The sequence below is a fragment of the Haemaphysalis longicornis genome, unplaced genomic scaffold (genome assembly GCF_048455015.1).
Source record: "Haemaphysalis longicornis isolate Haplotype H1 unplaced genomic scaffold, Haemaphysalis longicornis Haplotype H1 scaffold_4, whole genome shotgun sequence".
Taxonomy (NCBI): domain Eukaryota; kingdom Metazoa; phylum Arthropoda; class Arachnida; order Ixodida; family Ixodidae; genus Haemaphysalis; species Haemaphysalis longicornis.
In genome coordinates this window covers 164319419-164341813 of record NW_027526361.1, presented here as the reverse complement: position 1 = coordinate 164341813, position 22395 = coordinate 164319419, and the positions used below count along the sequence as shown (strand labels likewise).

The window sequence follows — 22395 nt, the reverse complement described above, 5'->3', positions numbered from 1 at the left end:
ACACAACTCATTTATGTGCTTCAATTGATTCACTGTGCTCTAGCAAAATTACAGGCCCTACATAGAGTTTTTGCAACATTTGTGTGGGGTTCTCAATGGGAACCTATGCGCAGGGACAACAAGTTGGGCATGAGCCCAACTTGTGTTGGGCTCATGCATTTGTTTGTGCACCAACTTGTGTCTCGTTTTTTCTTCTACAAATTGGTTGATCACCCACTTTTACTAACTGTACACCAGCAGCGCATAAGTTTCCATTTGCCTGTTTTGCTTGTATGCACGGGCGAAGTAAATACGAAGCCTCCATGGGGATTTCTCAAAGAGGTCGTGGAGTCATTTAACTTTCTTACCGCGCGGTTTTCCTTAGAATATCTGTTCAGCATGTCAAGGAAAACTATCACTAACACTCTAATTGAAAGTCTATTCCCGGTGCCTGTTTATCGCCAGCCTTACTTGGGCCACCAGAAAAGCAATGTTTTAAAACGCGTAATGAGCATGTGTATCCCGCCAAATGCAAAAACATTTTTCTTCAAGCTTCATTCCTCCACACTCCCAGTTAAGACATCGCTGCGCGAAAAGGGAATGTCTATTCCTTGGTCGGACAATTGTCGCCTATGTAATCAACCAGAGACAATTGATCATTGTTTTGTGTTGTGCCGGGACGCTGTGTTCTTCTGGGACGTTTTGCGGCGGACACTGAAAAAAGACATTGACATCACCCCGTGCACCATTCGCTTCCTGCCATTTGAAGATGTTAATCGGGTGCCATATGACGTTTTCTTTCTCCTAGGATTGTTTAGCTTGTGGAAGTGCCGCATGACTGATCGGCATGCGGAACCCCCCAGGCCGACCAAGTGCATTTTTCGGGAACAGGCGGCGTTGGTGCGGAGCGTTAATGCTGCGCAGAGTGATCCACCAGAGTGGCTGCCTCTTTTGGATGCGTGCATTTGCTTGCCCGAGTTTTGATCTTTGTTCCACTGATGTCCTTGCCCTTTGCTGTCTGTTAGTGTTTATATTGTGTGTTAAGTGTCTTGTCTTCAGAAGGTTTCCAAAAATTTCCATGCATTAAGGTAAAAAAAGTGGGAGAGGTGCAGTAAAGAAAAAAAAAGTAAAAAAAGTGGGCTCGTAGCTAAATCAGTAAGAGAACGGGCTCCTGCTTTGTTACTGCGCTAGTTCCAATAAATACTTCATCAACTGAAGAAGAAAATATCACTCCGCCGTCGCCTGCTGTCGCCCGCGCCATATAGCTTCTGGCGGTATTTGAAGAAATCAAGTGGCAAGAGTTACGCAAGGTTCAACTAGATAGGTTCCACGTTCTGCTTGCAACGCACGTGGAGTAGGGAAACGCGGTTCTATAAACGTTGAAGTAGAGCGCCTCGATTAACGCGCGTCTTCGCCGTAAAGCAGCGTTCGCATCGAGACACCCGGTTTGGAGCAGTGGAACGCGGGATATTTAAAGTGATTTAAGCAAACCTTTGGCGTATTTACCTTGGGAGAAGCGCTACGCAAGAGGAACAACATGAGAGGTGAGCAGGAAAGCGAAGGGAGGCATTTACTTCGCAAAAGCCGATAAAAACTATCGTCTTTTGACGGCATTTGCAACGAAAGGAGCAGATACGCGGCCAATTTTTTGTTCGCGGGAGTTTTCTGATGACACAAACGGTCGCGAAAGAACTTGGGGGTAGAGGTAAAAAGCTTTGCTTTAAAAAAGGCCTGAACTGCATTGACTGTGCAATATCAACAACGGAGGGTTGAACCGTTTCGGGATGAACAGGTAACCGTTATTTCTTTTTCAGGTTAAGTTCCGGTTCGGGTTCAGCGTGCTCAAAAAATAACGGTTAGAGTTCGGGTTCAGTTCCGGCAAAAATACCGGTTGAGTTCCGGTTTTCGGCTCGGTTCGGTTCCCGTTCGACACCCTGCATTGAAGCTAGAAAAGTGGAGCCCGATGTGTATGCCAAGGCGATCCCCATGGCTATCAGCATGGCCTCGCCCTGTAATCAGCACTGGACAACAGTGTCACCTGCAATAGTGGTGGAGAGAGCCACCAATTGTGATTGATTCTCGCATTCGCCGCTTCTAGCGCTTTTCTTGGCGTGTAAATGTTCTTTTCTCTATGCTATAACGCATGTGGCATAGAGTTTCATACAATAACTACAGGGGAAGCTGGCGCTAGCGTGAACGCGAACACCGAGGCGGCGCTTACGCTTCGATAGGAATGATGGGTAGTTCTAGAACCGGATTGCGTAGGATTGACACGGGCCTATGGTTGCGCAAAGCGTGTTTTTTGACATAGAAACTCGTATTGCGCGGTTCATTATTTACAAATTACATGGCAAACAAGAACGTTAGTTGCCAAAACAGATTTTGTGCGAAATAAAACGACGCGTTTAAATAGAGAGCAAACGCGGAGTCGAAGACTACGTTTGGCATTTGCCTCTAAACTTTTTTACACCCTTTTTGGCCGCAAAGAGTGTAAAAATCTTGTCCCATGGCTAACAGCCTTAAAAGGTGATTTGGCAAGAAAAAAAGGGTGTACGGATGAAAAAAGGGTGTTGATGATGCTCAACACCCTAAAAAAAGGTTGTAGAGCATCCTCACACCCTCTTTTTAAGGTGATGGCATGCGCAGTGACAATGTAAATGGGCGGAGCGCGCAGCATTCAATGGAAACAGTCAATACGCACAAGTTACAGTTGGAACACCAATAAATTGAGCAAGAACCAACGGGATGCAAGCGGTACAAGGAGTGCATACCCTGTAATAAATGTGCTGTTCTTGCTTTTATATCCAGCAGAGGAAAGCCCCCCGATCGAGTCGGTTCGCTTGTTGCAAAAAACATATTTTAGCGCTAATGTTGGAAGTATGGATTCTACTATGAGAATATACAAATCAACACGCGGATTTGCAAAAACTTTTTAATCACGAAGTAGTTTTCGTATTCTATACCCTATAGAATTTTATTAAATACCAAACCAATCTTCCCCGCCACCTCAACACCATGCAAAAAAGGTGTTCCTTTTAACACCCTTTTTCCAAAAATGGTGTAAAGCGACAAATTAGGGTGTTCGAAACTACGAAAAAGGGCGTAAAGAAAAAGGGTGTAAGAAAAGACCGCCAACTAAAAAAAAGGTGAAGAGACCTCCAATTTTGGAGGCGTTTTGTACCTGTTTACACGGGGGGGACTGAACATTTTCTACAACCGGGGGGTGTTTTGTACCTCACGACGTCTAAACAATATGAACTGGCATAATTTATTACCCGGGAAGCTATTTAAGCTAGAGCTAGTTTCGGTGGCGTTAGCAAAAAAATACAAAGAAAGAGAACTGGGGCTCCTGTAAAAGGTGCCCCGCCGCAGATAGGGTAATATAACAGTGAAGTCGGCTTTCGAGCTTGTTAGAGTGTGAGCACAAAGGGCGTATGCGTATGCGCACTTCTTACTATACCATTTCAAAGGTCTTTTTTCGATTCCAAGGTCTTTTTCAGATTATAAACGGAAAAAAAAATTGGCGCAGCTTGCAATAGTGGTGCAAGGCTGGAGAAACAACGCAGCTGGGGTCCGACCTAGCTTGTTTCCCCCTTGGATCCCCTGGCTTTGGGTGGGGGGGGGGGCACACGGAAACAGCCCTGTAAAATCCAGTTAAACTTGGCCTCAACCCTCAGCGGTCATCCTAGCTTAGCAAGTACAGTGCAAAGCTTAGCAAACATAACAAAACTTAGCAACGCCGGAAGAAACTAGGTCGACCCCCAGCTCCGCTGTTCTTTTTTTTTTGCAAATGAACACCTATTTCACACCGTTTCAACAACCTACAGAAAGCCAAGTGTGTTGCAGACGATAAAAAAACTTTTCGCCACACGACTATAGTGTTTTTAATTTTAAAGGTTCAAATTTGTGTTTCACGTGCCAAAGCTAAACTTGGGGCATGAGGTGCATTGCATATGGAAACGAGCGATCATTGCATACGAGCAATTTTTTTTGCATTTGAAAATTTCTTGTGAGTAGACAAATATAGGAGGGGATGTCTTGTTCTTCAAAGTGGTCTTATGCATCCAAGCATGGCCTTATTCAATGAACAGCTGAACGCCTTTACCACACCCTTTCAACACCCTAAGAAAAACCAAGGGCGTTGAAGTTGATCAACGCCCTTTTTTCACACAAAAGGGGTCTAGAGCTTGTAAAATAAGGGTGTTGAGATTCATGAAAAAGGGTGTAAAGGCCTCTCAACAACCTTTCTTCACTTATGCTACAACCTTTTTGGCTAATAAGGTGTAAAAAAGTTTAGTGTGAGCGGGACGGGGACTTCTCCAGAAACTGTTTGAAAAAGTTTCGAGGCTTGTGCTATTCATTATTAAAAAGGTTTTCTGCTCATAAAAAAGAAACCGATTATTTTTTGGAGAAGGTATTCTAGCCTCATCAAGCAGAGTTCCTAACAGCCGCTGGTACAGCTGGTCTACGCCGTAGTAGCCGGCATTCGCACGAGAAATGTGACTGTTCCAAGCCATTCGCAACCGTCATCAGCTTCGACATCGCCGCAACTCCTAATACGCAGGCTACTTCGCCGCACACAGCGCTGTCATTTTTGTTTTCGTGCTCGCTGTGCCGGCAATGAATTAATAACCCACCCAATTCGTAACTATGGTTATAAAACATTCCACTCAGGGCGGCATCACTGCGGGTGCGTGGACGTTTGAATGAGAAATGTATTTTTGACCGCTTCTTCCAGCACAGGCAAATGCGTTCATGCAAGTCCAAAACGAAAACAAAAACATGCCTTCGAGAGCCAATACGAATCCAGAACGTCTCATCACGCCCATCGCGGCGGATGATCACAGCGCCATATTCCTCTGTAGTTGTTATTGTATGAAACTCTATGGCATGTGGGGTCCACAAAAACTGGGGAAGTATGGGGGACGGAACCTGTAGGCAGGCATAGTGGTGACATAGTTTACAAGATGCCCCCAATTAGCTAGCGGCCTGTAGTGACCTACCGTGGTTGATACGGGACTATTTGCGCATAGTACATGTAACGCTCGCACTGACGCCTTAATTTTTTGTGCTACCTGGCGTAAAGTACAGCCGCCCAAATAGTAGCTACCCGAGTAGACCTCGGGCTGGCGGGAAAAAGGCGCCCCCGCAATTCTGTTCTTCCATTCCGCATTGAGAGCGTTCTGTTATCCATTACTCAATGTCTGAGCCCCCCTCTCTATGGACCCTCAGCTTGCATGGGACGGGTTAAAGCGTAGAGACGGCTAGCGTCGGCCACCGATCGTTTCTTGCAGAGTCTGTGCAGGCACTAAATTCCGCCAATGGGGTTAAGTCGCCCGGTGAAAAAACATCGCTTCGGCCGGTAAGCACGGAGAATCAAAGGTTCCGGGAGGCTGAATTTAGAAAAACGGCCGCGGCTTGCCCATTTTTTCGCTGGTCGCTCGCGCGCGCTTGCAGCTAGCCAGCAGACCGCTTCGAGAAGCGTTAGTTTTTGCTTTCTTCCGTTTCCTTCGGCTGTTTGTTCCACAGCGCTCAAACGATTGACGCCCGTCGCCACGCTGCGCGGAAAATTGTGCCGGTCGATATTCGATTACCCCGGGCGAGCGATTGGCGACGAAGGAAGGGGCCGAGAAGAACTTGCGAAGAGAGAAGGGCAAGCTATCTCTCCCTCGGTTTTCAAATGAGAATAATAAAAGGGAAGAAAAGGAAAAACTTGAGGCTTGGTCGTAGAAAACGTCGCTGCCTTTAGCTGTAGGCGAGGTTACTTTTAGAGACGGGCGTTTCTTTGGGCGCGGCTTTTGCATGATTTCGCTCTAGTGCGCGGTCACTGGGTGTGGTGGACAGCCGCCGAGCAGCATTGACAGTCACGCCATGTGGTATACGTTTAACAAAACGCCCACGGCGAAAGTGTTCCGCCAACACAGCCTGTGGAAAAAGCGTCCGAACTCGTGGACATAGAAATTTCCGTCACCTCCTTCCCACCCGAACACTGAACAGAACAGCGTGGAACCACGTGACCGGTGACCTGCGAGGTTGGAAAGAGGGTCGCGCTGGTCACGGTGACAGGCGGGTGCTCCAGCCAGGTGGCCAAACCAAGTATTGGCCGCTAAACTGAACACGTGTGCGCAGCCACCTGGCTTCTTTTGGGCTGTGGTGGCTTTGATTAGACATACTTAAAACTGCGCATTCGGACGAGACAAGGAAAAGAAGACACAGGGCGGGCGCAGACTCACAACTAGTTTATTGAAAAACGGAGCATGCTTATATACCCACACCAGCACATGCGCACACATGTCACCACCTATATCACATGATAAAACGGTTTAGAAATTCATATTCATTTCCATACAAAGATATGGATGGTTCACTTGCCTACTGGTCACCATGCTTTTGAATGAAAAAGGCCTCGATTAATTTCCTTGCCACCTGTTCTCTGCTTTTCCTCAGCACCTTTGTCTGAGTCAAAATTGGCTCGCATGGCTTGCGTTCACAACCCATGCAATGGTGCGGAAGGTGGGATCCAGTTTTATTACGCATATTCAGCTGGTGTTCCCTTAAACAGTCGTTAAGACAGCGGCCACTTTGTCCAATGTACTATACCCGGCCGCATCTGAGCGGGATAATGTACACCACGCCGATTGCGCACTTCACGTATGGCGTCGCATGTCGTTTAAGGCTGGTGTCTGTTCCATTCCTTTCAAGATCTTGGGGCACAGGCTAGTCAACTTGTTAGGCGCACAAAAAATGATCGGCACTTTGGGCCTGTTAGCCACATTTTTGAGGTTGTGTGCCACTGAATGGATGTATGGAACCACCACCTTTATCTTGCGCCTAAGGCCGTCTGTCCTTTGGGGTGTGTTTCCTTTCAACTTCTGAAGCAAGGACTCCGCCACCGCTGTCACAACCATTAAGCGAAACCCAGCAGCAATCAATCGGGCAACCTGAGCATCGAAACTTTCCTTAATCTTGTGATGGCAAGATTTTGTTAGTGCTCCTTGAAAGCAAGAAGAAGCAACTGCCCTTTTTAGTGCCCTTTTTACTGGCTACAGGGGAATAGCGCCGCTGCAATCCCGTTAAAATGCTACTCTAATTCAAACAGGACCACATTGAACAGAATGCCGGGAATAAGCGGAACGTTTTTGCACCATGATTTTCCTATCGGCTAGGGTCAGCGCTAGGACCATTGCCCTGAAATTTGCGGGGGTGTGCAGTCACGCTCTCGCTTCGACCTGTTTTACTTCTCCTTCATGGCGTCGTTTTTACACGGCTTTAGCCTAACGCCCCTTTGACTTCCGTTAGGAAAACAAACGCTGATGCGCGTGGTCAAATGTTAGCCGGGGTACGTGCCTTCAGAACCCATCCCTGGGATTCCAGCGCAGCGCCGGTGCCAGCATGAGTGCCCGGCGACAGCCTCAAAGGGAACCGGAAGGTACACGCGCTTGGCGAACTTGCATGAGTTGGAATTTCCAGAGGACAACAGAAAAATTGGCGCAGATTGCACTAGTGGCGCAAGCCTGGAGAAACAGCAGAGCTGACGAGTCCTGTCCCGGTTGTTGCACCTTTCCGAACTTGCCGCTGAAATTTCTGCATGACCTGCAGGCCCTGATCATTTTATCCCCAGCCCTTCAGATCTCTTCCAAATTGGACCGCGTTACACGCTCTAGAGCCCGAGGCAATCGGCTTCGCGAACTCGGCGTCTTTAACGCGAGCTGTCATGTGCTCCCCATTTAATGCGCGGACCCACCGGAACTGTTTTATTGAGGGTTTTTTTTTTTTTTTGCGACATCCTCATGTGGCCCAAGCCACCGCGCAAGCCTGGACAACACCATGCCACCGGTCCAAGTTCAAGCTTAAAGATCTCTTCTGTTAGGAGGGGACCAGAGAGGCTCAGTTGCGGCAGTGAGGCCTATGCGAGCAAGCGAGCGAATGAGCGAACGAACGTTAACGTGTGAACGAACGAGCAAACGAACGACGGGCTGTCATTCACCGACATTTATTTCCGAACTTGCCGCTGAAAGTTCTCCATGACTGCAGGCCCGGAACGTTTGGCCCGCAGGTTTTGAAATCTCTCCCAAAATTTGTAGACTGCAGAGATGCTGTCTTTTTCTGGGACATTTTACAGCGAACGCTCAGAAAATACATGGATATTACGCCTTTCTCTATCCGATTTTTGCCATTCGACTATCCTGGTGACCCACCTTATGACATGTTTGTGTGGATTGGTTTCTACAGCCTGTGGCGATGCCGTCTATGTGATAGGCATGCTGAGCCGCCAAGATGAACTAAGTCCTATTTCCGAGAAACTGTGGCATTTGTACACAGTGTGTATAGTTTGCTTGACCAACCACCTGACTGGTTCTCTCTTTTGAACGCTCGTGTGTGTTTGCCTGAATTTTGATGTATATGTGCTTCTCATAACTTCAGTGTATTCTTTTGTTTGCTTGTATTCCTCGTACTGCAACATCTGAGCGTATTCTCCCATGTAATAGAGAAAAAAAAAAGATAGCTCAGTCGGATAGACGCCGGTTTCAGAACGCGAGGGACACAGGTTCGATTCCCCCCAAGGGACGCGTTTTTTTTCTTTCCAGTTGGAGGTGTTTTTTTTTTTTGTTCGAGATGGGCAACCCACGGCCGGGTTAAACATCTCCGCTGTTAGCAGATATCTTTTTGTTGGTGTATACCGGGAATGCGCCCGTCATCAGGACCTCTTCACCTGCCGCCATCTCATTCAATGCCGCCATCTCATTCGAAAGTTAGAAAAAAAAACATAGTCGCATTACACATAGTCGCATTACACAATGCACGCGAGGCTCAAACCCAGGCTAAATGTCCGAAGGACCACAGCGAGCGAGTACCTAGGTTGCTGCCCTAGCGTGGGCGGCGCAAGGCGAGAGGGTGGCCGGGGCCAAGCAGCCATCTATACCCGTTTATCGGGTCCCGTCGGGACAGGCAGGGGGGGAAAAGGGGGCACTGGTCGGTATGCCTGGGCAACGGCGACAGCGGAGACGGGGGGAGGGGCAGGGCTACGATTCCGCTCTGTGTTCCCGCTTTGTGTCGAGACCGCTGCGACCGCTTTTCGCGCTGTCACTCTCTCTCTTGTGGCGCCAATCCTCGCGTGGGTGCAACACGAAAAGAACCACGGCGGAAGAAGAGAGCGGGGGAGCGACTCGTGCGCTCGCAGCCCGCCAGCGAGAGGGCGCCAAACAAGGGGGCACGAACAAGGAAACCTAAAAAGAGCGGAACTGCTGAATGGAAGCAAAACGAACGGACATTGAGAATCGCCTCGACAGCCAAGAAAAACACCGGCTCTTGCGCACAACCTTCTTCTTGTCCCGGCTTGTCTACATTGCTGGTGGTTTCGCTCGGGAGACTCCACTCGTTCGCGCGCGAGAAAATTCCAGAGCTTAGACAGGCTGATTGGCTGCGAGGGACGACAGAAGATTGCGTATTATCCCCATTGCTGAGCAACAGACAAGCCTTCAACCCAATGTGGCGCTATGAGATATTTAAAATATATTTATTTTCATCAAGCCATTTAATTTAGTTCTCACATAGGTTTTTTGTCTGTTTTTCGCAAGCTATATCATTTATTTTCAATATCACAAAGCAACTAGAAGTGTCGGATATGTGTGAGCGCTGACGAATTTCCAAAGCAACAGCCGCTTCAGCTTTAAATCGAATAAAACAACGCCTAGTAGAGGCCGCGGCCTCGATTTGGAACAGATGACCCGGGAGGCCGCCCATACAGCTACTTGAGCCGCACTTCTGGCGTTCCTTGTTCAGAACGAATGGAAAATGTTTCGATGGACGGGAATCCATTTCATTTGCCCAACAAGTCACTTACTCGTCGATAGTCACGTAACCGCAGGTTCCAATATGGTTTCTGGCAAGGGTTAAGGCTTGGGCGAGTTGGTGCATGATTACAAATAGGGGAACAGCGCAAACACAGGCAAAACACAAGAAGAAGGTGACAACCACAGCGCTCGTGGTTGTCACCTTCATCTTCTGGTGTATTGTCTGTGTTTGCGCTGTTCCCCTATTTGTAATGGTTTCTGGGTTTCTCTGTCCAGTAGCCGCCGTTGTGCTCGCTTTTCTGTGCTGATTTCTTTTGGTAGTTTATAATGAAATTTTTGACGCGTCATGTCTCGCTTCTGGGACATTACACGGGACAGCCCCGTGGCGAATAACTCTTGCTTGTGTATTACTAGGGCACACGACAGCCCACTTGGCCAAACTGAATCCGCCGAAAAGAAGATTCCCACGAGTTGAGATTTATCGCGTTCACGCAGGTGGGCGCTCGGGCTACAGAGCTGAGGATTGATTCCTGCAAGATGGGAGACGGTCCAAGTGCACTACTCGCCCACGACTGTTTTGCCGAGTCAAAAAGTGCTCGCCGGGATTTGGTTGACACAGCGCTAACACAACAAAACAGAGTTGGTTTATGTTCGTCGTTGAAAAGGCGCCAGGCGAGACACGGAGGAAGGTTGAGTGAAATACACACAGAGGCTACCAAACTCCAACGTCTGGCCATGTGTTACGTTGTGAGGATGGACATGTCTTCCAGCCGCCTCACAGAGTAGATTGCAGGGTTGGGATGTGCGTGGCACCCAGCACACGTGCTCACGCGGGCCTGAGAAAAAGCCGGAGCAGCAAAAATAAAAGTAACGGGTGCACAAATCGGTTCTGTACGAGAACGAACTTGCAAACGGGCTCAAGGACGCGGCGTCAAGGTACTTAATTTCGTTTATTCAACTTTAGGGGCCCAAAGGCATGGGAAGGGTGGGGCGTGCATCAAAGTTGCACAGTTCCGTAAGCAATTAACAATGTTCTGAGATTGTAGCAAGTTAGAATAAAATATAAAACGAAAGAACGAATTCCTACATAAATAACAGCAGGAAGGCGATGAGCAAATTTTGGCAATATTTAGGTGGTACGGTTCGGTTGAGTTCAGTAGGTAGATTTTTCCTGCGATGTTTTACGGTCCCTGCAAGAAACGATGTTATCCGGGACCCCGTTGCAAAGCGTAACCGCATGGGAGAAGACTCAGCTGCTCATCGCCGTCGTGCGGCCCTTCATCGGGGCGAGTGTGAGACAAACGGCACGATACGTCCTGGGAGGCCGTGTCCGGACCGGGTGAAGCGAGAGAGAGTGCGACGACAAGTTATGCGACGTAAAGAACGCGACGGAGGAGGCGGATATTGGTTTACGGCGCTTATGCAGATGTGTCTTGAATATTGTGTCATAATAAAAAGGGTGCGAAGGAGGGTATTTTCGAGGCACCAAGAAAGTTATGGGTCACATGCGCAGCTCTTGCAAAAAAGCTGAATCGAGTGGCGGAAGAGGAAACGGAGAGAGGGAGAACAAGAATAAACTTCATTGGATAAAAGTAGTGAAATGGCCGGTTTCTCAGTCCAGCGTTCAGCCGTCTCAGTGGTCTCAGCGCGATGGATCAGCCGAAGCTGGTCTTTGACGCTCGATCTGGCCAATTTTCCCTGCACTGCTTACCGCGGAAGGGGGGGGGGGGTTAGAAATCGGGGAAAGTTTGGGGTTACGGTGGCACTCCCACACCATGCGGTGAAGCAGAGTGCCGGGCGCCTTGCGCAATCGGCACAGCTAGTCGTATTGCATTGCCCAAGTTAGGTGGAGCTTGGTCGGAGGAGGAAGCGTGTTAGTTTCAGGGAGGCACCAGCACCGAAAAACCAAGGCTGGAACACAAAACACGGATCGCGACGTCGCGGTGGGCAGCAGCAGTAGTGTGCGATGTCGGTATGTCATGTGGCGCAAGTTGCATCGGACAAGCCAGTGAAAGAACACAAGCGGGTCATGAAAAACAAGCGGCTGTTGCATTTGGCGACTCGTTGTACTGAGTGCAGCAAGATTTGAGGTCACCCCGTGTGAGTTCAAACGTAAAGAGCAAGGAACCACGGAAATAGCGGGAGCTATAAAAAAAAGTGAGCAGGCGAATGCGTTGCGTAAGTTATGCTCTCGCGAAAAGAAAAATTGTATTTGGACAGCAATCTGAGACGCAAGGTCGAGTATCAATTTGGGACATGTGTCGAGTTTGTTTCGAGTTTGTTTTTACGTTTGTACATACTTGTGAAAACAAATTGAGTTTATAAGTAAAAAAAAAAGATCCTCTGTATGTGTTTTTAGCAACCGACGTTTCTGTGTTGTTTGAGTCAACGCTACTAGCTTGTACTAGTAACGTTGGTTAGAGTGTCCGAACGTGCGCACGTTTTAAGCGATTATCATAGTGTAAAGCGAAATGCAGAGTGGCGCCAACATTTTTGTTTGCAGTAACAAGTTCTTTAGGATTGTCATCCAGCTTAATACGCGTAGGCTGTTTCTTGTGCAAAGTACTAAATATCATAGCTTTTCTTTTAAAAATATTGAAGACTGATTTATTTTCTGAGCAGCTGTGCGATACATTAGGCCGATCAGTACTTGCTACTTTTGATTGTCGACAAAAAAAGGCCAGGACGTAGACCACAAGGTCAATAAGTAGGAATGCTAACGTTTTCGCATCCCCGCGGGAGGCGCGGTCAGAATACAAGGGTACGTTTGCCAGAGTACGGTTTGCAAGTGTACGAATCGGTTACAAAAGCTGAGAAATCAGTTACGACTTCTGCTGAGAAATGCTTACAATGTAGTTATAAGCATTTTTTCCAACGTCTTTTCAGAACAGGTACAGAAAGTAACTGCGCCCTTTCAAGTTCATTTCGGAAACGGAAGGTTTTTAAAGGTACGAACGCCCAGCACATGATAGACTTTACAGAGATGCGACCTTAAAGGGGCCCCAAACACGGTTCCAAAGGTTGCGATTTTACGATCACATTCGCTAGAGGAATGTCCTGCCGCAAGAACGGCTTAAAATCGCTAAGTATTAGCCGAGTTATCTCTCATTATAAGGTACCAGCAATCAGGCCTAGAGCTTTCACCCTCTGCCCGCGCCTCGAAAGCACTGTGGAAGCTATGACGAGATAAGCGCAGCCATTGGTACCGCTCGGCGGTACATCACACTTTTTTTAGCAACCGACGCGCATGCTCCGCCTACTACTGCCGAGGGCATGCGGCTAAAAGGAGGAAATTATTCCACGTTTTGATTGGCTCCTGAAACCACTGTAAGTTGGGGACAAAAGTTAGGGACATTTAGGGAATTTGTTGTTGCAGTGAGCAGGCTTGATGTGGCTTCGCGCGTCGCCTCCTAGGGAATTCCCTGTAAGTAGCTGAGAGGAGGCGATGGCCAGTGTCTAGCAGCAGACGACGCAAGAAACGGCTGGAACTGACGCTTCCTTTTGTAATTACTTCAATTTTTACGGGTGTCTTGCTGAACGATTTTTTTTAATGCGGAGCGTGCCTGCCTGACCGTGTCCATGGTGTCGCCCCGAGTTTGTCCTGCGCTGGTTCCTTTATTCTTAAAAAAAACTTCAAAATTTCTTTCTCCTCTGTGTGGCCCTAATATATTACTGCTGGCCCGCGCCAACCAATAATTAGATTTGGAGGACGTCTTCTTCATTATTTCTCCGACACTTAATTACCTCTGCGTTTAAGTTTCTGCTTCTTTCAAGAACGACGAGAAAATCATCCGTTCACGGCTGCGAGATTTACTACAACCGCGCGTGCACCTGGGAGAACAGTTATCGCAATAGCAGTTTTACTTGTGCAGTGTGCCACATTTAAACTAAAAAGAAACGTAGGATAAGACACTGCCTTCTCTAGTCAGTATCCAGATGTGGTCATTCCAAAATGCATATTTATTGGCAATTGATGGTAGCGTAGCTTATTTAGTGGATCTAAGTCTAAACAAATTTGTGTTATTGCAGGATGCTTGATTGCTGACACTAGCCCTTTGTAGCAACCGATGTAAAGCAAGCATTAGATTGCTTCCAACTTACAGGCTTCAAGAGCAGATGTGAAGGCCAGTATTAAAATATGCAAAATCTTGAGAACCTGCTGTTGTAAGAGAACCTGCAGTGTAGCATCTCAATCTTAATGTCTTCTTGTGAAGACCTTTAACATGTTCCTCGGACGAATGTCTTATAACTTTTCAGCTTGAGAGGTAGTAGTAGTAGTATGTATTGTTGAATAAGGCGGACTTAGCCTTGCATAGCTGCCGGCAATTGCTCCGCCTAATCGTCCCCAATACCATATCAAATCTCCCAAAGTCATAACACCTCACTTAGTCCTAAAATAACAGACACGCAATGTCACCACACCTCACTTAGTCCTGTGGACTGCAAGAATCCGAGTAGGAGATGAGACACATCTCTTCGCACAATCCAGTGGTCCCTAGAAAAAATAATGTCCTCCGATGTAGCATGGGCACTCCTACTATTTGAATTGGTTGTGAATGTTGGCTACCTGGCAGTTCGTTTAAACTGCAGCATAAATACCAATAAGTGACCAGGGGACGATGACGTGCAAGTGCTTGGGTATTGTCCTCCATGTTATTTCCACGTTCCTGAACAATGTAAAAGGAATATACCAAATGAAGGAGACAGTTTTTAGTTTTATTTATTTCCAGTTTCACGACCATAGAAGACGACATATCAGAGGTGCTCAGCACAAACATTGTAGGTGCATCCAGATGCTTGTTGAGACCCCTGTCACTGAAAAGTAAAAGAGAAATAGCATTTTGAAAACTGGTCAAGCACTACATATATTTCCTTAGGAGCCTCCCATTCACAATTCAAATGAACAAACAGCTTAAACACAGTACACTATTATTGTGTTGCTTGCGTGTATGTTTTTTAGTATGCGTGTGGACACTGACGTTTCTGCTGTATCTTTTTTCCTTTATTTTTTTTCTTGTACGCACGTGGCAGAATTCTCTTATGTTATTATTATTCGTTTAATCTGCTCAGGTACCACACCCCTCATTAATGTCAGTGGGGCCATAAGGGTATCTTGAATAAATAAACATAGAACACCAAATACATGGTGCTACATCTACAAATTAACGTTCCTGTAGCAGTTAAAAATTTATAAAATAAATAATAAAATGGCACATTTCCACACATTTCCTAATACAAATAAAAACACGGCCAACTCCAGCTTTCTTCAAAATTTTGTACTATACCAGTCTCTTTGAACCAGGCAAAAAAACTGTAAGCATCTTGAAAACAATTTTATTTGCACGTAAATTGCAGACAGCTTAAAGGAGCCATGAAGAGAAAACACAAGTTTGGTTCATTCAAAAGATTGTCTCGTTAGAATCATACTGACACCACTTTTAACGTAAACTTCGCTCAAATAAGCTACATAATTACGAAAAACGGGAATGGTCATGCGACCCACCAGCTCATTCCCCGCAACAGAACCTATGATGTCACATGAGCTAAGCTCTGCGATTGGCGGAGGCTGGCAGAAGCAGACACAAATTAGGTAGAGCTGTAATTACAAACTAGACGAACGAGCGATTTGCGCTTAAATTTAGGGCACATTCTTTACAAAGCAATAAGAATGATGGGACAAACAGTGGAAATTATGAAAGCACATGTAAACATAGAAGTACTGATGCATTCTGCTGTTCGTACTGCGCACAGCATGCTTGGTTTAGCAGCACAGCACTACGGGGTTTGGGGCTGTCTCAGACGACACTGGCCGATTGACGCAAGCGACCTTGTTTTACGTGACCCCATTTGTCGAGCGAGCACTGTTTCAGGGAACGAATATTTTCTCCCAGAACAAAAACAAGCCAGGTTTAAATGCGGGCAAACACAAACCAAACGCTTGCCACGGTATGGTGGCGCCATCTAGGTTACGGAACGTAAAAAAACGCGGGAACAAACCAACACCGCTGTACAGGGTGGAGACAACCTTTGAACGGTCCCGTCCCGCCGCAATTGGGCCAACGGGCTCAACGCGTTATTCTTTTCGTTTCCCACGAGACCTAGCAACGCGAAACAGACAATATGATTCAAACTTCTTCCGTAAACCGCGTTGCGGCGATAATTTTAGCGCGGTTTTGACACAATGACTTGCTTCGGCGGCGAGCGAGCAACCGAAAATGGCGGCGCCAGCGTATACGTGTCTCTACCCTGTACGGCGGATGCGTGAATCAAGGTACTCTAGGCTGCAGAGCGGTCGGTTCCTGTGATGTCACTTGGGACCACGAAAACGCACGATTGAGCGGGAAAATCAAAATTTTAACCTAAATTGTTTAATTTCTCAGTGAATAAAGCACCGTTTGTATCCGGACAAGCGCTGGGGGCACTATAAAACACGAAATCTTTCGAATAAAACCAACTTGCATTTTCTCTTCATGGCTCCTTTAACTTAGGTGTCGCAGAAGCTGTTGTACAACAATGACTTACTTGCTCGTCTCTGTTTTTCTGATTTTGCCCTTCTACGAACAAGTCACATCCTACAGTCGCAATGAGGTTGGTCGACCTGTTAACAGTTACAAAATAGAAAGCTATTGTATTGTGCTTATTTCTAACATTATTTTAAAGTTCTTACTCTCACTCCTGTGACACCTAAGGCTGATTCAGCTGGAGAGCACCCCTATGTTGGCAGCAAATTCTATAGTGGTATGAAGTGGCAAAGATTTGGCAAAACAAAGCTTTTTTTGTGATGTAAGGATGATGCTCTACCAGGTGAGCGCAAGGGTGGAGATTGCTTCACCTTTGCACGATAATGCATTAATCACGACTAAGTTCAGTTAGGTGTCCTCGACATTTCAGAGAAGTGCCGAGCAAAAACTGTTTTGAAGAACAACTCAGAAATACTAATGGCCAGAAATGGGCGGCTGGGCGGCCAGAATGTTACAGTCTCTCTTAACTCCAAACTAAAAACAAGTCAGCTTAAAACAAGTAAAAAATACCTTAAAGGAGTAGCACCACTATTAAACGTTCATAGCATGATTAGGCTCTACTTAAAAGGAGTACTTGAAATATCAAAGCTGAGATAACTATGCAAAAAGTTTCCTTTGTAGCTGCAGATTTTAGTAGCAACCATTCAGTATAACATATTTTAAATCAATTTTAATATTTGCATGCACAAGAAAGCTCCGAATGAATACCCTTTCGACACTGGCATAAGCAAGATACGTGGAGTGCCTCGCCATGCAGTTCGCCCCAAACTGCCGGCATTAGGGCTCCAGTGACTTAGCCAACACACTGGCTGCTGATGGTGCACGCTGCACTGCCTTGTGAATCATGTCACAGTTTTGGGACTGATATCGTGTGGCCCAGACGTGTGCGGCCATGGCCAGCTTGGGCTACTCTAGGGCACGCATCTAGTCTGACCATGATGCAATGAGAACAGCGACATCAAGAGTGCCATTCTCTCATGGCGGCCGCCTTGGTGTTCGTTCTGTCCAAGCCAAAACTGACACGAATAAACAAGGCTCAAAATAATTATATATACTGAGGTTGACTATCTAATGTTCCAATCTATGATTCCTGGGCTGGTAGGCACCCATAGAAATGGGACAAATGTAACACGAGAATTTCATACCAGTACTTTTTTAGAATATTTACATAGACAAATGAACTGCAAGCTAATGACCCTTTCTGCCAGTTGTTGCCCCCATCTGTCCACCATTCCTCAGCTGAGCATGAAAGACTGGTACAATAAAGTGTCAAGTTGAGATCTGACAAGTTTGCAAGCTCAGTGATTCACATTGAACTTTTTGTGAACTTTCTTTACAAGGATTTAACCTATAACCACTCCTCCCTGGCTTGGCTCATGTACAATGCTTAAGCTTCACGCACATACTGTACTTGGTACAGTTTCATTTACTAAAGTGAAGCCTCCAGCCTCTCGCTGATGTGTCTGTAGTCCACCCAAAATGCACTGCAGAAAGCCAACTTTTTCTAATCATGACGATCGTGGGTGAAGTGAACGCTTCCCGTGATCTGAATTGAACCTGGGTCCCTCATGTTATGAAGCTGACATCTATCCCATTGCGTCATTCCAGCGCAGTCGAAGCAATCTGGATTTGCATAGAAGTGGAAAATTACACAGGAAATGTACACCTCCATCTAACGACAATGGTTGTACACTACAGAAGGTCATGGATTGCCTGCATCAGTAAAGCTCTAGAGAGCACAACTGCAGCGCATCAGACCGTCCCAAAAAGAAACAGGTGTTCAGTACTGGGCTGGTTAATTTGGTGTTGGACTTGGTTTCGGAAAGCTTCACATCCCCCATTTTTGTCGTTTCAACAGATGGGCAGTTGATTTTTTGTTAAGTCTTCCCGTCAGTAACTAGGACACAGCTACATATTTGGTTGTCATACTACCAGGGTGGTCTGCGAGCAGACGCAGTCTGTCTGCAGCTAATTTCGAGTGTACCACAAAACGACCCACTTGTGGACGCATTCACCTGCTTTCCATGGGTACCCAGAAAGGATGTAGACCAAGCCTTGCTCTCCAGGCCCTGCACCAGCATCGTAGGGGCCAAGTCCAAGCACTTCTTTTTTTCCACTGGAAGCCCTCCTATGCAGATGCTGCAGGAACAGGATTAAATGCTGTGTCAGCACAACTGAAAGTTGGGTAGGCTAATAATACAGCTTTGAAAAACAAAATGCGTAAAAGATAGCGACGTGGAATAAGACCACACAGGACAACCGACTACAAGAAAAAGAACACACATACAGCACATTGTTTTGTGTTTTCTGCAAAAGCAGAAGTGGGCAATCTCTGCCGCATTGTTAATAACAAGGATTATTGAAGTAAAGGGAGGAACGAGTGCAGTGTTAACCTTGCGCAGCCTTTAGTTCATTGTACGATTGGCATGGTTTAACGAATTCCGTTGTCATGTAAGTCCGTGTATGTGGGCCAGACAGGACGCCGTCTAAGCGTCCATCTCGGAGAGCACTTGTTTACAGTAACGAAATCAACGGGTGCAAATCTTCCTGCACATGATAAAAAGTGTGGGTGCCACCCTTTGTTTGACGAGGCTGTGGTGTGTCCCTCCTGCCTGTACGCGTTATTTGTGTGCTTTCAAATTTTCAGTGGCTTTATGCCCTGCCACATCCTATTTGTCCCATATGCAGCTTCTTCCATTCACCTTCAATGTACACTTTACTGACAGTTGCTCCTGGTGCCTCCTCATAAAGGGCCCAAAATGCCGCTTAACCTTCACAGCCCCTTGGACGATCTGATTCTGCCGCTGTCATTTGGTCTATCCTTTCTCTCTCCCTCTTCCGTCTTTTTTGGCTCACGATTTCACGCTTTTGTTTTTCCCTTTGGCCGCGATATCCTTACGTTCTCTGTACAGAAGCGACGTTTTCCATTCATCTCCCGCAACGCAACTTAACTGCCCGAAGAGCTAGAACGTTGATGCGTGCACACGGCATACTCGCGAGATTAACGCTATCAAACACATGCATACTTACGATCGAGGCACTGCACTTCAAACATCCAGGACAGCGCTTCGGGGAGTACACGCCACCGGTTCGATCAAACTTGAGCAATGTTATGGGCTCCTACAAAAAAGGAAAAATGAAACGCTTGAAACTGCGGCCGGAGTGTGAAAGGACATAGCATCGTAATTTGAATTTAGCGTGTGCTGCATACTTGGGCGAGAAACAGGGAGTGGGAAAAGAAACCACACGTACTACGTTGGATACACGAAGCAGGTGTTGGTTTGCGCGCCAACGTCTGGTTTGTCGTTTTCCACTCTGTCTGTTCCTCGCCCAAGTATGCAGCGCACGCTAAATTTGATTCAAGATTATAAAAAAATCGTTAACATCACAATACAGCTAGGAGGCCGAGCTAGGCGGCCACGTAAGCAAGAATTCACGCAGCTTTAGGGTACACAGTACAGTGGTATAAACACAAAAACTACAACAAACATAAAATAGCGATGTTACTGACCTTGCTGGGAAAATGAGCGCATCGATGCCCTCTTTTCCGCTCTTCCATGTCTGTGACTGCAAACGCCGGAGACCGGCATGGCTGATCTACGCTGAGCTCAGGTACAGGAGGCGATGGCTCAGGCTGCAAGTCTCTCTTGAAATGTCGTAGTAGGTATGTCGGATACGGAGATCGCACCAATACTAGCATTCACGGTATATTCACGCATCTGCAGCTTCACTTGGCAGCAATCAACACAAACACACGCTGGGTACTCAAATCGTTCACTCGGGGGACCCAGGGAAATGCTGCGCCTACTTCGGCGTTGTCCCTAGGCGCTCAAAAACAAGCCCAGTGACGTCACGTTTTGATCACGTGACCCAAGGATTTCTTTCCTCCTTTTAGCCGCTCCGCTGCCGAGGGGGCCAGTCTGTGGTCACACTGCCGGACTTCTCACGTCGGCCGTGTTTAGGTCGACACGTCAGTTTTAGAAAAGGAAAACGAGCGTCTGAAGGGTAGATGGAGAGGCCGCAAACACAACATGCCCGCTGACGACACTAATTGAAGATTTCCACCGACGACAAGCGGCCCGCTAGCGTTTCCGCATGCCGCGCTGGCGCGGCGAACAGGCCCCATTGAGGCCGGGTCGCGAAGATCATCCCAGTTATTCAGCAGCGCTTTACGAAGCCGCGCTGACGACGAACACCAGCGCAATCGTTCACCGCGCAATGACCTCTTTTCACGCCTTTTAAACTGGTTTTCAGGAATAATCCTGCTTTGGCGGGCGGTGAAAGTCTTAACTGGTGCGGTGTATGCCTCATAGTGCACACACCGCACGGTGGGCTCTTTGTCGACCGTGCAGGCAGGTGCTTGCCGCGGTCGCGCGTGTAGCGCCGTTTCCGACTGCAGAGGCGGCCCGTATTTTTCAGCGTCACTCATACCTTGTAAGCGGCGCGACGGATGGCGACGATCGACATTCGTCCATAATAAGATACGCCGTGCCGCTGGTGCCGCACCCGTGTTTCCCTCAGAGCAGGAAACGCTGATCAGCTACGGCATCTTACTGAACTCGCCAATCGCGGCGCCGTAGTCTTCAGCGCCAGCTGCGTCGTAGAGGCTGCGTCAGAGTCGCAAGTGTGATAAAGACGACGACGATTGACAGATAAACACGCAAAGAAAGGAAGATCTTTTTTGCGTGTTTGTGCGGCCTCGGTTTTATGCAGAGGTGCAATATTTGACGTATGTTGTCGTGGACACGTAATCTAGAAATTTCACGCTTGAAATCGCGAGTTGAGGAAGCGTCAAAAAAATCAAAACAAGCGCAAAGGACGAGGAGAGAGAAACTCGTCCCGTCTACTGTGTTTCTCTGTCATGAACCAACACGCCCAACAAAGCATTCTATTGAGGAAGCGTATTTAGGGCTCCTTTAAAAGGCTAGGTACGGGTCAATGAACGAGCCGCGTCGGTTTTTCCCGGCACAGAGCTGATGGCGCAACATCTTATCCCGCTCGGAGCCCGGAAAGTGGGGCGCGAAGCAAAGCCACGTCAGCTTTTCTCGGCCGGCACCAGCAGGGAAGAAAGGCCCTTTCCAAGCCAGCGAACTTGTCCCGCGCAGCTTGCCGTCGCAAATGGTTGGAGACGCAGTTAGTGCAGGCGCAGTGAGCATTCACCAGCGCCACAAACCCCGGGACGCGGCAGGGGGCCACAGCGTAGCGGTGGTCACGCCAGTGTTGCATTAGCGGCTGCGACTCGGTCGCACCCTTTTAGCGGCCGCCGGCCGCACGGGGCCCGCTGAGGCTTGCGGCGATCCTGTCTGTGGCCAAACATATCGCTGCTTGGTCCAACATCCGCCTGGCCAAGAATTACCGCATGCAATGCGATTAGCGTGCAGCTCGCCATCGTCAAGCCAATTTTCGGGCCTTTCAAGCTCCCTGCGAAGTGTGCCGGGCCTGAAGTGACGGCGCTGACGTGGACTCGGCTAGTATTCTGCCTCACTCGCGAACCAGGAGTGCGTGCCATTACAGGCTGGGTGCTGCCTGCTACCAGAGCCAGTGCCTGCGCAGGAGCAACCGGTGAAGTGAACTCTGCAACGGGAAGGTGTACAGGTTTATAACCGCAGCGGACATTTTACAGCCAATCGTCGCGTACCTGTACGTTGTGACGTCCCCGCCAGTGATACCAGTGCTTCGAGGCGCCCTGAAGCAGCAAACTAATTTGTCGTGAAGCTGACTAGTCACTCTAGCGAACAAAGAAAGTGATTAACCGCCAAGCCTGCGACTGAAATTCACACATAAAAACCGCATGACCATCGCAGCTCAGGGATTGAATCACTCGTCAAATGTTCCTGCTGGATGCATTACGTGTTCGATGAAATATCTCAGTTGATGACTGATTGATTTTGAGGTTTAACGCGCCGACGCTACACAGGCGATGAGGCGCGCCTTGTGGAGGGCTCCAGATTAATTTTGACCACCGTGGGAGCCCTGACGTGCGCCGAAGTCTAGAACACGCGCGCGTTGAAATATTTCAGGAAGGGGAAGCCGGAGTTTGGTGTAGGCGTCCAGATGTGGAAGGCGAACGATGCCAACGGAAAGAAAAACAAACAGCACAG

At 47.7% G+C, this 22395-nt stretch overlaps 1 long non-coding RNA gene across 1 annotated transcript; it reads right to left on the bottom strand.

Annotated features, from left to right (window-relative positions):
* Nucleotides 1–14513: 14513 nt before the first annotated feature.
* Nucleotides 14514–20200, bottom strand: LOC144180656 (uncharacterized). The gene is made up of 4 exons (XR_013324494.1): nucleotides 19806–20200; nucleotides 19325–19414; nucleotides 18310–18433; nucleotides 14514–14588 (listed from the first exon to the last, which is right to left on the bottom strand). It is a non-coding gene; the product is annotated as an uncharacterized LOC144180656 (long non-coding RNA).
* Between the last annotated feature and the right edge of the window lie 2195 nt (nucleotides 20201–22395).